The 18,490-nt window shown below is 47.3% G+C and overlaps 1 protein-coding gene across 16 annotated transcripts in view; it reads left to right on the top strand.

The window, feature by feature from the left end:
* fynb (FYN proto-oncogene, Src family tyrosine kinase b) overlaps nt 1-18,490 on the top strand; it is a 278,988-nt gene that overhangs the window by 157,662 nt on the left and 102,836 nt on the right. For 5 of the 16 annotated variants that reach the window (XM_085997839.1, XM_085997837.1, XM_085997830.1 and 2 more), the window contains one exon: nt 11,011-11,246. The exons of the other annotated variants lie outside the window; for them this stretch is intronic. The gene's annotated coding sequence lies outside the window, so the exon portion shown is untranslated. The remainder of the gene's footprint in view (nt 1-11,010; nt 11,247-18,490) is intronic. 16 annotated transcript variants of the gene reach the window in all.

Raw genomic sequence — 18,490 nt, 5'->3', positions numbered from 1 at the left:
ATGTGGACTAGTATACAGGCATCCATCTTGACTACTGCCTTGTGGGTAGCCCACTACTAAACATACAGCTCCACCTAGTGTACTATTCTAGAATGACATGTTACTGATCATTACAGCGAGTGTCTCACCACCTGACTCCCCAAAGCCTTTCAACCATCTACAAGGAACAAGTAAGGAGTGTGATGGAATACTCTCCACTTGCCTGGATGAGTGCAGCTTCAACAACATGCAAGAAGCTCAACAACATCCAAGACAAAGCAGCCCGCTTGATTGGCACCCCATCCACCATCTTAAACATTCACTCCCTCAACCACCGGCGTACCATGGCTGCAGTGATGCCAATGCTTCATCGGCAGCACCTCCCAAACCTGCAACCTCTGCCACCTAGAAGGACAAGGGCAACACCATCACCTCCAAGTCACACACCATCCTGACTTGGAAATATATCGCTGTTCCTTCATTGTCACTGGGTCAAAATCCTGGAACTCCCCCTCTAACAGCACTGTGGGAGTACCTTCACCACATGGACTGCAGCGGTTCAAAAACGCGGCTCACCACCACCTTCTCGAGGGCAACTAGGGATGGGCAATAAATGCTGGCTTTGCCAGCGACGCTCACATCCCAGGAACGAATAAAAAAAATGGATGCTCACAAAAGAGGTAAACTTTGGGGCCATGCGTGTTTAATTGTTTTTTAAAATAAGAGATGGCTGATAGCTACGATGCAGCAAGAGACTGTAAAGCTGAGAATCATGTTAATAGAAAAAAACTATGGATTTTATTAAGATGATGGCCGATTTTTGTCATCGCTGAATTGTGTTGCATTTGGCACAATTAAAGATGGACAATCAGCTTATCACTACTGTGCCAGAAATGTTTGCTCTGCGTGTGTGTTGGGGAAGGGGCCTGTAGTGCAAAGGCATTTAACCATGTTTTTGACTCTTGTGTGGCGCGGATTAGTGCTGTGACAATCAACTCAATAGGGTCAATTCGCCACTCCCCGTGGGGAGCCGTACTTGAAGGACGTGTATGTTGGACAATTGGGACTGCGGTGTTGCTGTATCCCTGACCCAATCTCCATTCCAACAGCGCTTCACGGGTGGTGTTTGCCTTGCCAGAGCCCCGTGCAAAGACTCAGTTCGGGGACCGGATACGGTCGAGCCCCCCCACCCGATGTCGGCGATGATGGGAAGATCCATATGGACCAGTCGTGTAGAATCGGAATACGTTAATCCAAGAGCTCAGCCTGTTTGGACTGACCAATGCTGCCAGCAGCGGCCGGTCATTGGGATTGGATCCTCCTGGGGCCCGAACGTCACTCCTGCAGCGTCTTACTGCAATTGGTGAATTTTGCCGACTGGAATTGTCATCCACCTCCACCACCATAGTTGCCTGCTGAGTATTTCCAGCATTTTCTGTTGTTGTTTCAGATTTCCAGCATCCGCAGTATTTTGCTATTGTAATAGTTTTAACGTTTTTGTATTCTTGTCTTCAAACCCCTCTCCTACCTCACACCACATGTTGAATATTGCTGTAAAATTAAAAATGAGGTTTAAAGATTACCTAGGAGCGAGTGCAAGGCAGTAATCGGAGAAGAGGTCACACAAAATCCTGAATGACAAAAATGAAGCATTTGAGGGTTTTATTGTCATCTAATTATGTCCCGCACCAAGTCTCACTCATTTATCAGCCCTTTGTTCACTGATCTATGTTGGTGTCCAGTCCACCAACGCCTTGGTTTAAAAATTCTCACCCTCGTGTTCAATTCCCTCCATGGCCTCTCCCCTCCCTATCTCTATAGCCACCTCCAGCCCTGCAACCCTCCATGATTTATGCGTTCCTCCAACTCTGGCCTCTTGTGTGTCCCCCATTCCCGTTGTTACACCATTGGCAGCCGTGCCTTCAACGTCATAAGCTCTGGAATTCCCTCCTTCAAGACCCTGCTTAAAACCTAGCTCTTTGACCAAGCTTTTAGCCACCTGTCTTAAACCCACCTCCTTTTGAGTCAGTGTCCATTTTTGTCTCCTGTGAAGCGCCTTGGGACATTTTCCTACGTTAAAAGCGCTGCTATATAAATGCAAGTTGTTGGTCTTGTAAATCCTGAGTTAGGATCTGAGCTGAAATCACACTCGTATTCTAATTAAAAACTGTTACATTCCCAAGGTCGGTTTCATTTTTATTTGCATGGCTACAGCTGTCATGGTGGATACCCAGCCAGTGTGGTGTTTGCTGTTAATGAGCGATGACTTAACATCAATGTATTATGGTCAATGACGGTTAATCAAATGATCAACAGTTCATTACTGTGTCAATTTTTAAATTATTTTTAAACTTGTTTTGTAAATGTTTGTGCTTATTGAGAGGGGAGATATTTACTGTGAATCGGGTGGCCAACTCTGGGCATAGTCCTGCAGGTTTCATCACATGACATCCCGCCGTCAACTGCCCCGCCCCCGCCATTGGTCAATCGACCCGTCCAACCTCCGCACCGTCTTCCCCCGCCATCGGTCAATCGACCCGTCCAACCTCCGCACTGCCTTCCCCCGCCATCGGTCAATCGACCCGTCCAACCTCCGCACCGCCTTCCCCCGCCATCGGTCAATCGACCCGTCCAACCTCCGCACCGTCTTCCCCCGCCATCGGTCAATCGACCCGTCCAACCTCCGCACCGTCTTCCCCCGCCATCGGTCAATCGACCCGTCCAACCTCGACTCACCGCCTTCCCCCGCCATCGGTCAATCGACCCGTCCAACCTCGACTCACCGTCTTCCCCCGCCATCGGTCAATCGACCCGTCCATCCTCGACTCACCGCCTTCCCCCGCCATCGGTCAATCGACCCGTCCAACCTCGACTCACCGCCTTCCCCCGCCATCGGTCAATCGACCCGTCCAACCTCGACTCACCGCCTTCCCCCGCCATCGGTCAATCGACCCGTCCAACCTCGACTCACCGCCTTCCCCCGCCATCGGTCAATCGACCCGTCCATCCTCGACTCACCGCCTTCCCCCGCCATCGGTCAATCGACCCGTCCATCCTCGACTCACCGCCTTCCCCCGCCATCGGTCAATCGACCCGTCCAACCTCCGCACTGCCTTCCCCCGCCATCGGTCAATCGACCCGTCCATCCTCGACTCACCGTCTTCCCCCGCCATCGGTCAATCGACCCGTCCAACCTCCGCACCGCCTTCCCCCGCCATCGGTCAATCGACCCGTCCAACCTCCGCACTGTCTTCCCCCGCCATCGGTCAATCGACCCGTCCATCCTCGACTCACCGTCTTCCCCCGCCATCGGTCAATCGACCCGTCCATCCTCGACTCACCGTCTTCCCCCGCCATCGGTCAATCGACCCGTCCAACCTCCGCACCGTCTTCCCCCGCCATCGCTCAATCGACCCGTCCATCCTCGACTCACCGTCTTCCCCCGCCATCGGTCAATCGACCCGTCCATCCTCGACTCACCGTCTTCCCCCGCCATCGGTCAATCGACCCGTCCATCCTCGACTCACCGTCTTCCCCCGCCATCGGTCAATCGACCCGTCCATCCTCGACTCACCGTCTTCCCCCGCCATCGGTCAATCGACCCGTCCATCCTCGACTCACCGTCTTTCCCCGCCATCGGTCAATCGACCCGTCCATCCTCGACTCACCGCCTTCCCCCGCCATCGGTCAATCGACCCGTCCATCCTCGACTCACTGTCTTCCCCCGCCATCGGTCAATCGACCCGTCCAACCTCCGCACCGTCTTCCCCCGCCATCGGTCAATCGACCCGTCCATCCTCGACTCACCGTCTTCCCCCGCCATCGGTCAATCGACCCGTCCAACCTCGACTCACCGTCTTCCCCCGCCATCGGTCAATCGACCTGTCCATCCTCGACTCACCGCCTTCCCCCGCCATCGGTCAATCGACCCGTCCAACCTCGACTCACCGTCTTCCCCCGCCATCGGTCAATCGACCCGTCCATCCTCGACTCACCGCCTTCCCCCGCCATCGGTCAATCGACCCGTCCACCCTCGACTCACCGTCTTCCCCCGCCATCGGTCAATCGACCCCGTCCAACCTCCGCACCGCCTTCCCCTGCCATCGGTCAATCGACCCCGTCCAACCTCCGCACCGCCTTCCCCCGCCATCGGTCAATCGACCCGTCCATCCTCGACTCACCGCCTTCCCCCGCCATCGGTCAATCGACCCGTCCAACCTCGACTCACCGTCTTCCCCCGCCATCGGTCAATCGACCTGTCCATCCTCGACTCACCGTCTTCCCCCGCCATCGGTCAATCGACCCGTCCACCCTCGACTCACCGTCTTCCCCCGCCATCGGTCAATCGACCCCGTCCAACCTCCGCACCGCCTTCCCCCGCCATCGGTCAATCGACCCGTCCAACCTCCGCACCGCCTTCCCCCGCCATCGGTCAATCGACCCGTCCATCCTCGACTCACCGCCTTCCCCCGCCATCGGTCAATCGACCCGTCCATCCTCGACTCACCGTCTTTCCCCGCCATCGGTCAATCGACCCGTCCATCCTCGACTCACCGCCTTCCCCCGCCATCGGTCAATCGACCCGTCCATCCTCGACTCACCGTCTTTCCCCGCCATCGGTCAATCGACCCGTCCATCCTCGACTCACCGCCTTCCCCCGCCATCGGTCAATCGACCCGTCCAACCTCGACTCACCGCCTTCCCCCGCCATCGGTCAATCGACCCGTCCAACCTCGACTCGCCGCCTTCCCCCGCCATCGGTCAATCGACCTGTCCATCCTCGACTCACCGTCTTCCCCCGCCATCGGTCAATCGACCCGTCCATCCTCGACTCACCGTCTTCCCCCGCCATCGGTCAATCGACCCGTCCATCCTCCGCACCGCCTTCCCCCGCCATCGGTCAATCGACCCGTCCATCCTCGACTCACCGCCTTCCCCCGCCATCGGTCAATCGACCCGTCCAACCTCGACTCACCGCCTTCCCCCGCCATCGGTCAATCGACCCGTCCAACCTCGACTCACCGTCTTCCCCCGCCATCGGTCAATCGACCCGTCCAACCTCGACTCACCGCCTTCCCCCGCCATCGGTCAATCGACCCGTCCAACCTCGACTCACCGCCTTCCCCCGCCATCGGTCAATCGACCCGTCCAACCTCGACTCACCGCCTTCCCCCGCCATCGGTCAATCGACCCGTCCATCCTCGACTCACCGCCTTCCCCCGCCATCGGTCAATCGACCCGTCCATCCTCGACTCACCGCCTTCCCCCGCCATCGGTCAATCGACCCGTCCATCCTCCGCACCGCCTTCCCCCGCCATCGGTCAATCGACCCGTCCATCCTCGACTCACCGCCTTCCCCCGCCATCGGTCAATCGACCCGTCCATCCTCGACTCACCGCCTTCCCCCGCCATCGGTCAATCGACCCGTCCAACCTCGACTCACCGCCTTCCCCCGCCATCGGTCAATCGACCCGTCCAACCTCGACTCACCGCCTTCCCCCGCCATCGGTCAATCGACCCGTCTAACCTCCACACCGCCTTCCCCCGCCATCGGTCAATCGACCCGTCTAACCTCCACACCGCCTTCCCCCGCCATCGGTCAATCAACCTGTCCATCCTTGACTCACCGCCTTCCCCCGCCATTGGTCAATCGACCCGTCCAACCTCGACTCGCCGCCTTCCCCCGCCAATTGAAAAGCAGGCAGGCTCTTCGTCACCTGATTGGATGGTTCACTCACAGTTTTTATCCATATCGCCCAATATTTTTAGAACTAATAGTCAAGGGTTTTCAAAGAAAATGGAAAAATCACACTTTTTTAAAGCGGCTATGATTGTTCTCCCGAGTTGCTTGCAGCAGTGTCCTGGAGGTTGATTCTTAATTCCTGGAGGCTCCAGGACAATCCTGAACAATTGGCGACTAGCTGGGAAATGGGACACCCAAGAAGGAAACGGCTGAGCAAATTTTTTTTTTTTTTTTTACTGACTACGGGATGCCATTTCCTCTGTCGCATTCTGTTGTGATTCCATTTGCGCACACGCCAAGTCTCACCAGAAGTGCATTTAAATGAACCCATTATTTGCGCTTTGCATCGCCCAATCTAAACGAGGTTTTTACCGAGCCAATAAAACTGATCCTGTTCTGTTTGCGAGGGCATTGTCTGTGGATGGGTTAATTAATCTGGCATACGCCTTCTGATCAGCACCTGGAATTCACAGACGGGGAAGGAATGAAAACATTTGTGCTCCAGCTATCACTGAAGTCGCACATTTCTTTCAAGCCGCAAATCAAATTCTGCGCTCTAAAAGGTTGCTATAGTAACCACTGGTATGTTGAGATGTAGATGCAAGAGAAAATGTTTCCACTTGTGGGGGAGACCAAAACTGCAGGCCATAAATATAGTCACTAATAAATCCAATAGGGAATTCAAGAGGAACTTCTTTATCCAGAGAGTGGTGAGAACTTGCGACTGCATGGAGTAGTTGAGGTGAATAGTTTAGATGCATTTAAGGGGAGGATAGATGCACATGAGGGAGAAAGGAATAGAAGGGTATGCTTGTAGGGTTAGATGAAGAGGGTTGGGAGGAGGCTCATGTGGAACATGGAGGCTGAATGACCGGTTTCTGTGCTGTACGTTCTATGTAATTTGGGAAAAATTGTGTCAGACTTTAAAACCGTCTGTGGCACTCAAGTTTCATTTGGACACTTGCTCAATGACTAATAGGTTAGAATTTTTTTTTTAAATGTCTGCAAAATTTATTTTAAAAAGGAAAATTTGCTTTGGGGGGGGAAAAAAAACATTTATCTGAAACAATAACATATCCTTGTGTGTTCCATGGAACAACGTAGGCTGTACAAGGACAGGCAAAATTTATGTGGGTGTTTGTCCAGCTTGGCAACCTGCCTGCCAACTCTAGTTTCCACGGATGATGAAAGACATCTCGTGGAAATGCCCCAGGTTTGTTTTTTCCACAAAGCTGCAGCTGAAAGAACAGAACATAAAGTAACGGCATCAACGATGTTTTAAAAACTTGGTTCTGGACTTAACCCAACTGCTGGTCTCTCTCTTCAAACAGTCAGGTTCCGTTACTGAATCTGGCATTTTCTCTTGCTTTGCAGTGTAATTTTGATTTAAATGGCGAGTTTTATACCTACAATGCAAAATTGCTCCACACTGATGCAGTTCAGACAGATTACGAAGGGTCCCAAGGCCAGGGATTGCAATTTAGAAATTATTTGTAAATAGGGAATTGGCATTTGGAACGAATTACCAGGAAAGATCAGCGAAGCAAATAAAATAACCTCTCCATCCTCAGCCTCTTACACTGTTCCAATGAAGCTCGAGGAACAGCACCTCATCTTTCGATTAGGCACTTTACAGCCTTCTGGACTCAACATCGAGTTCAACAGTTTCAAACCATAACCTCGGCCCCTATCTCTCTTTTTTTCAATTTTTTTTCTCTCTCACATGACAGCTGTCGATCATTCTGCCATTGCCATTTGCACTTTATCTAGAGTCATCTTTTGTTTCTTAACTTGTCCCATTACCTTCTCCTTTTGCCTTGCACCATCATCCCTTTTGTCATTTAATCTCTCCTGCCTTCCATCCTATCACAGACCTTCCCTTTTGTTCTTTCCTCCCCTCCTCCCTTTCCCTGCCCCTGCACTTGCATAAAAACCTGTTCCATCTCCAGCTTTTTTTCCAGTTCTGACGAAGGATCATCGACCTGAAACGTTAACTCTGTTTCTCTCTCCACAGATGCTGCCTGATCATCTGAGTATTTCCAACATTTTCTGTTTTTATTTCAGATTTCCAGCATCCGCAGTATTTTGCTTTTGTATTCAATAAAATAATTGCTGGATGCGCTCCTGGTGGAAAGCGAGGATGGGCATGGGAAGGCAGGGTTGAGATCAGCTGAAATGGAGCAGCATTGCTCCGTCAAATGGTCTTTCCCAGTGTTTGAAATTTCCCGAGCTGCTTTTGTGCTAACTCTTTTGTAAAGTCGAGCTTCAGAATTCACGACATTTTGTCACCTTATGACATTTTCATACAAAAGCTGAATTTATGAAATTGTATTTTTGGCGGGCTGCCTTGTCCACCAAAGCACACATTAGATTTCAGCCTTTCCCAGTTCTCTCTCTATTGCACCGCACAAGCCTTTTTTTTTTTAGAATCTTGGGGTGCCATTTTAACCTAACCACCCCCCCCCCCCCCCCCCCCCGGCGGGACACTGACTGGCTCAGACCTGTTCTACGTCCCGCCCGATTTCACTTTAGGTTAAAATAACCCCATGGTCTTCTCAATTCTCATCTGAGTGAGTGGACATGGACCCTTTCTGGTGACTCCATATTGGACACAAGTGGCCCTATTTTCTGAAAACTGCAATCTCTACCCTTTTTTCCTGTATGCCATCCTTTTCAATCTGGCTGCCCCTTTCGAGGAGTTGGCCATTTTTGAAATTGGTATCCAGCTCATTCACCTTTGAGAGGTTATTTCTCCCCCTGCTGTCTAAGTTTACTGCTCTACCTGCCTTAAGCCTCTTAATATGTGGACTGCTCAGCAAAACAAATCTACGGCGTACATTTGCAATTTTGTGGCACACTTCAATCCAGAGGCTTTCAATTCTGAGGCATTGCCACTTAATGCAGCCAATGTTTAACGTCCGACATCCAGTGGCAAAAGGTATTTATAAGAGGTTGGCGATTCATGTGACCCCTCTCTAGACATTCCTGCATGGGGGAAGAGTGTGAAGAAGAACAAGAATGTTCCCTGAGTGTAAAGAGGATGAGCTATGAGGAAAAATTAGAGAAGATTAAGCCCAAAGCCATGATTGATGACTGATCTCATCGGGTAGCTTAAAAATATTGAAAGTTATTGTCCCTGGAATATTACTTCAAGTCAGGACAGCGGGATCGAAAGAAGTAAATTTAAATGGAAGCAAATTTAAGACTGATGTATTTGGGGGGAAAGTTTCTTTATCAATGAATGATAAATATTTGGAATAATATGGATAAGGTCGGGGAGTTCAAAATGCAATTGATGCTCAGCTTGTTGCGTCAGAGCACTAGAGGGACAAGGTTTGGTCTCCTCCTTGACTTTCTCTTGCTGTGTTATGTATGTATGTATGAATCTCAAGAGCATACCATGAATTTGTCCAGGGGGCAAGGTGTACTGCTGTGCTTGGTGTTCTGAGTCAGAAGGTTGTGGGTTCAAGTCCCACTCCAGGGACTCGAGCACATAAAGCTAGGCTGACACTCCAGTGCAGTGCTGAGGGAGTGCTGCACTGTCGGAGGTGCTGTCTTTTGGATGGGACGTTAAACCAAGGTCCCGTCTGCGCTCTCGGGAGGACGTAAAAGATCCCGTGGCACTATTTCGAAGAAGAGCAGAGGAGTTATCCCCGGTGTCCTGGCCAATATTTATCCCTCAACTAACACAACAAAAACAGATCATCTGGCCATTATCACATTGCTGTTTGTGGGAGCTTGCTGTGCGCAAATTGGTGGCCGCGCTTCCCACATTACAACAGTGACTACACTCCAAAATGTACTTCATTGGCTGTAAAGCGCTTTGAGACATCCGGTGGTCGTGAAAGATGCTATATAAATGCAAGTCTTTCTTTTCTTTCGTTCTTTAGCTGCTTTGGTTTTCAGTTGGTTCTTGAACCCTGTCATATAGCACTTGGGGGACCATCACCTTTATTGGATAATCTTTTGGGTCCAGGTCGATGGTCCTCGTAGTGCTTCGAATGCGGAGGCACTAACTCTTTGAGCATTCTGTGTGTGTCTCGTGGCCTGCACCCAGATTTCCCCCTTGGCCTTTGTTATTGCACTTAGACCAAGATTTGACCTAACTGCTATCTTATGTTCTGCTTGGTGTCATTCGATTTGCTTCAGACAACTGTTCAGAGCTCAGCTTTCTCTCAGCATCACCAAACGTGTTAATTTATTGACAGTTGCTGATAGACACCATCTTTGACCATTCTCTTATCAACCTTTGAATTTTTTGGAGAACTTATTTCAAAAATAGAAGATTTTTTTTTCATTAAAACCACAAAACATCGGACTTTTCAGCTCATGAAAGTTGCCTTCATAAGATGCCAGTTATGGTGAACAGCATAATTTTTCCACTTCTGTCAGCCATGCAAGATCAAGTACTCGTCGCCAAGGTGTAGCTCCGACATGTACAAAGCTCACTTTACTCTGCCTAACCCACATTCTTTAGTCCCAAACTGAGATGCTGCACCAGTGAGAGGTTTTCTTCTTAAACACAACAGTAATATTTTTGGCATCCGAGTGACATTATGCTGTGGGGCCCATACCCACCAACAACTGGGTTTTGACTGCTTAAACTGCATTTCACAAGTGAGTACGGTAGTGTAGTGGTTATATTACTGGACTAGTAAACCAGAGGCCTGGACTAATGATCCAGTGAACAAAAGTTCAAATCCCAGCACAGCAGTTTTGAGAATTTGAATAAAAAAGAAATACTTAAAGAATAGTGTTAAACAAAAACTGCAAGTGCAGTAAAGGAACTGTGTTTCAGGCCGTGGTGATGCAGGAATCTTATCAAATGAAAGCTGTGAGGAATTCCATCAACCAATTCAACGAGCTGAGATTACTTCTCTTCCTATAGCTGCAGTGTTTAGTGGAGCACAGGTTTTACATGAGATTGCTGCTCAGTTGTGAACTGTAGACCTTTTGAGTTGGTTTGTTTGAATCCCGTAAAGCTTTGCACTAATAATTTAACAAAAGCACAATTAATTATGACATACTTGTGCCGCATATTACCTGAATGTCATTTAGGTCCAAAGAAAACCCCCTTCTTTGCTACCAGGATTGCAGATTTAGCTCAAATTAATTGATAATCTCCTAATGTGGATAGTCTAGAAGAGACTGTAATTCAGTTCTGGGTGGCGAGAAATCCAATAGCTTCATAAGCCGAAAGGCATCATAAGAGTCAACTTCAATTGATTCATTTATCATCCAGCCCTCGAGATGAAATTTGTCTTCTAATTCTCCCATCTTTTCTATAGATTACGCAGCAGGGATGTATTAACATTTTGGAATTTATTATAACAAAGATGTGCCGAATGCGTGCCACATGGTAGAACTGCACACATCTGGTGGCTGGTTTCATTCCTGTTGCATTGATACATTCCATTGAAAAAGACTACACATGGAGTTAATCTAGAGCCATTGTACTGTGTTCTGCAAACCCCCACCTTCCACAAGCATCACATGGAAAAGTCTGTGAGCCTCTGTTATAAAGGTACTTCTTTGATTTTGTGTAAGTTTTAGTAACATTTTACCGGCAGTGTCAGGGAGACTGCGGTGAGGTAGAAGGGTATAATTTAGTTCTGTTTGTCTCCTGACCTACATCGTGATTGTGTGCAGTAAAGTTTACTTTATTATATTTCCAGGTTTATCTCCCTGCTGTACACGTGCTATTGAGAATTCGGCCTGGTTTAAGGTTCGATCTGATGCAGTTTTATTTCGCGAGACTGTCGCAGCTCCCTAAAATCTTGTCGGAAGTTTTGTGTCCACTTCCCCCCCCCCCCCCGACAGTTTCATACAAAATGTGCAGCACAGTGACTTGATTTGCATTGTAGTGATGTGATTGACGTTGAAAGATTGCATTGAATCACCAACATGTGATGTTAAGGACAATAGGTTAATATTCCAGACTAATAATCTGGAACATGTGAATTCAAGTAACCGTCGAAGTTTGACCAATTGGATTTCAGGTTTTTTTTAATATCTGGAAATAAAAAGCTGGTATCAGTTAAAGTGACCATGAAGCTGTTGGATTGTCATTTGAAAAAAACTGATTCACTTAATGTCCTTTAGGTAAGGAAACCTACCATCCTTCTGGGGGCAACGAAGGGTGGCCAATAAATGCCAGCCCACATACCGCGAATGACTTTTTTTTAAAAAGCCTCTCCAAATTAATAGGTATTATCAGCTTTCCTAACCTCACAGCTACCGGATAACACATCCCTGATTTAAGTCTCCGTGAGCATTAAAATTGCCCCAGCCCGCTCTACATTTGCTAGAAGCTTTACTTCAGACGAATTTGAAGGGGGGGAAAAAATGTAAATTGTTGATGAAAATAATTTTTTTAATATAATGCATGAATTCTTGTTTTTTGTAAATGTCCTTCGTATTGGCAGACACTGAATTTGAATTAAGCAGTTTGGTGAATGTTGGTGTGCTGTATCATCAGTCCCCACAGTGCACGTGGCAAAATCAAAAACAATAATGATGCAAGATTTCAACCAATCCTCCAGCCCCAAGTACTGACCTTTCAACATTTAATGCAGTGCCTGCCCTTCTGTTAATGAGATGGAGTTTACACAGACATGCACCTATCAAATAAACTGAGTCTCCTTAAAAAAAAAAAAAAATTAAAAAAATTCACTTACAAATATTAATTGGGTTCTGGTAATTGAAGTACAGTATCAATGAATCTATTAATAAGAGAGCCAATTAAAGTGTATTGATCCTTTGCTACTTAATGTTGCACAAGTGAAGCCCAAAGGAATGGGTGTTGACTCCAACTCTGGATTCTTGGAATGTCCCATTTTGACTCCACTACCACATCCCTCTTGTGTTACAGCTGGCGGTAGTTTGCTAAGCACTTTCCCAGGACGTCTTTTTCTGTAAACCTTTTATGAATATTTGCCAGTAGATTTCATTTGTGTGTCTATAAAGTTGCACTTGTTAAGGAGACCGTGCTTAAACCAACACCGTTTATACAGAAAGTGGTTTTGTAAATTATCTGATTAGATTTGGGTGAATTTACAATGTCTCCATTTTCAGACCTGATGTCAGCTACAGACTTTCCTTATTATGTTTTTGGTGTGTGTGCATGTTCTTTCATTGTAGACTACTTCCTCATCAATGGGTAGCTTTGTGGCACTGCTAAAGGTCAATATTCTTTTTCCTCCTGGGTGCCAGCCATAAACCTATTTTGCAACTGATGCGTCTGGACTGGCGGCCTGAATTGGGAAAGATGTCTACCCTGCAGTCTTGCTTTACAGCCATGCACTGGTGCATCCAGTGACGTCATCAGAGTGGCTCTCCACACATGTCAAGCTTCCAGGAGCTGAGGGAAGAGCATTAAATGTTTCTATTTGTTCTCGGGTTGTGGGCGCGGCTGGCAAGGCCACATTTATTGCCCATTCCCTAGTTGCCCTGAGAAGGTGGTAGTGAGGCCTTGTCTGTGAACCACTGCAGTCCTTGTGGTGATGGTGCTCGCGAGGTGATGTTGGGTAGGGAAATGCAAGTTGTCTGTTAACAGGCAAGACAAATTATTAACATTTTACCACCTAAAAAGAATATACTTATATCTTGAAAGTGCTTTCCAATTCTCCCCTTTTGAAGGAATTGGGTCACAACCAGTGGTCTAGTAGTGTCCAGTGGTCTGGTAGTGTCCGGAGGGAAAGGGGCTCATAGAGGAGTGAGGAAAAATTAATAGCAGTAATTGTTCTGAGAGGTGAGTTCTCCAAAGAGAGTTTTGCTTGGTGGGAGGAAGGTCACTAATGACTGGCTTAGTTTAATTGAAAGGGAATACAAAACAACTCCCCTCTCCATTTTGTTCGGGGTCTATTCATTGTTTACTTTCTCCTCCTCATCTGATTTTGCTTTTGTATGTTTTTTGCTCAGTTGGAAGGATAGGTGAGCACACCTCAGACGCCGGAATGTGTTTAACAATGTGTGTGTTTAATGGTAAGAATGGTCAGTGTATGTTCTTTTTTCTCTCTCTCACTGTAACCCCATCATCCCCCACACCATCCCACCACCACTTCCAGGAAGGCTGATGTATGTGATGTTGTGGCTTAACTGAGAATTGAGAAAAATCGTTGCAGCCTGTGTGGTTGCTTAGATTTCAGTGTCAGCTGCTCCCTGGATTCAATAATTCAACAACTGCAGCGTGAAGCTTGAGGCTGTTTCTAGTCTCCGTGCTACTAAATCAATCGGCAGTCCCTCGATAAGACAGAGAAAAGTTCCACCGTAAATCATAGTGGCGCAAGGCCAAGATCACGATCTCGGCCCTTCAATAGGCTTCATTTGGCCAAAGTAGAGAGAGGGGGGACCGAGAGAGAAGGGGCTCAGGTGGAAGCTAGGGTTGCCAACCCTGCAGGATTGGCCTGAAGTCTCCAAGAATTGAAGATTAATCTTCGGAAAAATCATACGTCCATTACACAGTACCCCGTATTGTGGGGTTTTGTTTCTTTTGAACACTTCCATCTATTAGTTATAAAAAAATATTTGGAGATTGTGGGGGGGGAGGGAGGGAGGGAAATGGCAGTTTCACCAACAGTGAAGATTAATCCAATTAGGTAACAAAGTCTGTTCCTTTTGCAATGGGTGTGGGAAGGCAATGTCGCCCGGAGGATGGACCAATGGCGGGGTGGTTGGAGGCGGGAGGTCATGTGACGAAACCGCCAGAAATTCACCCAAACAGAGTTGGCGACCCTGGTTGAAGTATTTACCTCTGCGACATTTGTTCGATCTCCCTACTCGCCGAGGCCTCGGTCTGTGGAAGTCAAACTCGGAAGAACCAATATTTCAGATTGTGCACTTGATATTTTTGATCTTTTATCGGATGGGTTTAATTTTAATTTTTTTTTAAACAAGGCCTTACCAACTCCAAAAGTTTAGTATGTAAAGTGGTTAATCTCTGTATAGGAAGCATTTCACCCCTCACTCTACTATTTTGAGATCTTATAATTTAATTTGGAAATAATGGATACCTTAATTAAATGATGCATCGTTATTTCTGACCATTGGAAAGTTCACCACGCTCCTGCTGCCTTGTAGTTTGCTGGGAGACAAAACTGTTGTGTAATTGTTGTAACCGAGTGTCAATTCTATGAAGCATTTAGAGGATGTCTCTATCCTACAGGAAACTAACTGACCTGCCAAACGATCACTAACAAACCACTTAACCACATTCACTCGCCACCAATATCCCAGAACCCAACCAGGAAACACTTTTTAGCTGTGAACTTGGTTACTATGGTATCTTGAATCAGACATTCAGGCTCATAAGTGCAGAATGTATTTTTGTCAACAGGCTGAAAATGGATGGGGATATAATGTTCTGTTAGATATTATGAAATGAAACACTTATTATAAATTTGCTTGAACAACAAGGTAGTACAATAATGGTGATGCTTGTGTGAATTTACAAGATAACCTAGTCACTACTCCAAGGACTGGGATTGTTTTACTCTATTTGCTCGACGAGGCACATTCAGCAGAGTTTTTTTTTAAACTGCATAATAAATTATAGCATTTAGTCCACAAGCACTCATTTCGATAACTCATTGCTGCAAAATCTCTGCAGAACATAAACCAAACGTTGGGTTTATTTTTTAACTATCACAGCCCCAAATCCATCATTCACATTGCGTGCACTCTCTTCCACATTCAAAATCACTTTTTTTTAAACGGTGCAAATGATTTTCATCCCTGCGTTATGGAGGTGACGTCGATTAACCAGTGGGTAAAAGGTAGACGCAGATAACTGGATTCGAGAAGGAGCAATTTCAGTGTCGATAGAATCCACCGGATTTTAAATGACCTTCATATTAAGGGGCTTTTAATTTCTTTAACAGGTTAATTTCTCTACAGGAAATTAAGTTTTTCTGGATTGAGGGCCTCAGGCTTTCAGATTTGGGTGACGATATCAGATCTTGTGAAATAGTTGGATATATTGCCAAACAACCCTGCCCTGAAAGAATGAAAAAAAGTAGACATTAAGCAGCATTGGCAGCTGTCTCTTATTCTGCCAGTACACTTCACACCTAATCTGAGCCGTCTTTTGTCTCCACTGTCCTATTACCATCTCGTCTGGTTTTGAATACTTCTTAATGTCTCTACTCCTTTTGTTCTATCGCAGCCCTGCCTTCGATCTATTTTATTTCCTTTCCAGTTTTGAAAAAGGGTTCACCCGAAACGTCAACTTTAATTTCTCTCCACGGATGTTGCCTGGCCTGCTGAGTTTTTCCAGCATTTTCTGTTGTTATCTTAGCTGGAGTTTGCTCAATTGCAACAAAACGTGCAGTAGGTCTAAAGCACCCCAGTGAAGCCATTTGCTGCAGGGTCCGATTAAGTTGAGATGTTTGAGGTGAGAAGTTACTGAACACCAATTGGTGACAGTAAGGGGTTCAACATGCAGCAACGACAGTGAGGAGAATCTCACTTGGCGCTCGATATAAACCGTTCCTTGTTTTGTTTTTCGGGCGGGGGGGGGGGAGGTGTTGGCTAACTGCTGTGCGGAGGTTAACTAAACATCGGCTGCTTTCGTTTGCTGCGCAGAGGTTCAGACTCGGAAATCCGTGGCAGTGAATCTGGTACCGGGGCAGCCGGCTTCTCGCACTCTGGGAAAGGGAAGCGGTGTTCAGAACCTCCCGCCCAGCTCTCAATCTGTACAGAGTGGTCTTCAGCCGCGGCTCGGAGGGAGGGTGGGCCGGCCTTTTCTTCATTTGCTGCAGCAAGAAGAGCTTTTGATGGCGCCTGCCCCGAGCTGCGGTCTTTGTGCTGATGCTGCTCCTCGCCAACTGACCTTTAACCCCTCGGCAGCAAGCCCGGTTCACCAGCACAACTGTTCCTCAGATAAGTGCAGTCAATTTTAGGCACAGCCCGGACTCAACAGTGACTTTCCTGTTCCCTGTGAACTGGCCACGAATTAAATCAACTGCTTTTCTTCCTCTCCATTTACTTTTCTTTCTGTACCCGGGGTTGAGGTGGGGGCCAGGGGAATGACGTTGGTGAAGGTCCGGACCATGCCAGCGATTGCCATATGCCAATATTCTATTCATACTCGGTAATTTTGTGTGTGTATTGCACCGGAGGAAAACCTATTGCTACGTCAAGCAGTGACTGCCTGTCATCTAATTGTTTTTCAGCACATACAGTTACTTGGGGAAGGAGTTATGAAGGGGAAGTTGTAGATGGTGAGAGTGAACTCAGTCTTTACTTTAAATAACAACAGAAAATGCTGGAAATACTCAGCAGGCCAGGCAGCATCTGTGGAGAGAGAAACAGAGTTAACGTTTCAGGTCTGACGAAGGGTCCCAGACCTGAAACGTTAACTCTGTTTCTCTCTCCACGGATGCTGCCTGGCCTACTGAGTATTTCCAGCATTTCCTGTTGTTATTTCAGATTTCCAGCATCTGCAGTATTTTGCTATTATCAGTCTTTCTTTCCTAACCACCACCCCCCCCCCCCCCCAAGCCCTCTCTGAGCTTGTCTTGTTCATGAGACCCACCTCCTGCTCTCTCGACACTAACCCTACCAAACTGCTGACCACCCAACTTCTCTTTCTGACCACCTTGCTAGCTGATACTGTTATGGTTCCCTCTCCTCGGATACTGTACCCATCAAATCTGCCATTAAAAAGCCCACCTTCATCCCTCTGTCCTTGCAAACTACCGCTTCCATCGCCAACCTCCCTTTCCTCTCAAGTCCTTGAACGCATTTTCATTTCCCAAATCCGTGCCCACCTTTCCCGCAACTCCATGTTCGAATCCCTCCAATCAGTTTTCCGCCCCTGCCACAGTACTGAAACGACCCTAATCAAAGTCACATCGCATCCGCTGTGACTGTGGTCACTGTTCTTGCTCAGCATGTAACTGGCTCAAAGGCTATAGTGAAGAGAACGTCAGCCCCCAGACCCCAAGGGGAGATACGGACCCGGAGGGGCGAGGCAGACCCTGGACCTCGAGGGGCGAGGAAGGCCCCAGGCCCAATGAATTTTAAATGCGGTTTATTTCTGGGGTTTTTGCTCAGCGCAGAGGCCTGCAGCTTGATCTGATTTAATGCGCTGCCTGCACCAGTAGCACTCTGGTTGATTGCTGTGTGACTGGTGTCAAAGAGCTCCTTGGCCCCGTCTCCTATTGAAAGGGTTGCGCGGAGCTTCTGTTTAAATGGAAGCTTTGGTGCAATGAAATAAAGGCCCCCTTGCCAGGCAGCACCTACCTTCCTCCTTGGCAGAGATCTTGCTTACCACACTGTTATTCTTTTAGAATAGCCTCTGTATTATGTTTGAAGCATTTATGTACATCTTTGTAATTAGATAATGAAAAACAATTGCACTTCTCCTAGAATTATGTTTTAGTAAATCACTGTAAAAGATGCTACTTTGACAGGCTCTCCGTTTTGACTTTGACGCTGGTACAGATGTTCATACATTGTCCTGTTAGCCGCTGTCTGGTATTTTAATAAAATATTGTTAAATAGTAGGGAGTTTGCGTATACTGTCAACTCCTTTGAACTCAAAGATGTTCCATTTGAATTCAGTGTTAACTCAAACTGAAACTGTGCCATTCTATTGCAATTACTTAATTTATGCTAGCATAAAAAGGCTTCAGTTTAACAGGAGTAGAATGGATTTTATAGCACAACAGCAGGTTACTTATATAGAACCTTTTATGATGCTTTACAAGAAGTTGAAGGACATTTGAGTGGTGCTTGACGGCATAGCTGAGGAGGTTTGGAGGCAAC

This window comes from Somniosus microcephalus, chromosome 9, assembly GCF_052327205.1.
Source record: "Somniosus microcephalus isolate GS21.2 chromosome 9, FLI_Smic_1.0, whole genome shotgun sequence".
Lineage (NCBI taxonomy): Eukaryota > Metazoa > Chordata > Chondrichthyes > Squaliformes > Somniosidae > Somniosus > Somniosus microcephalus.
This window is presented reverse-complemented; position numbering and strand designations above follow the sequence as displayed.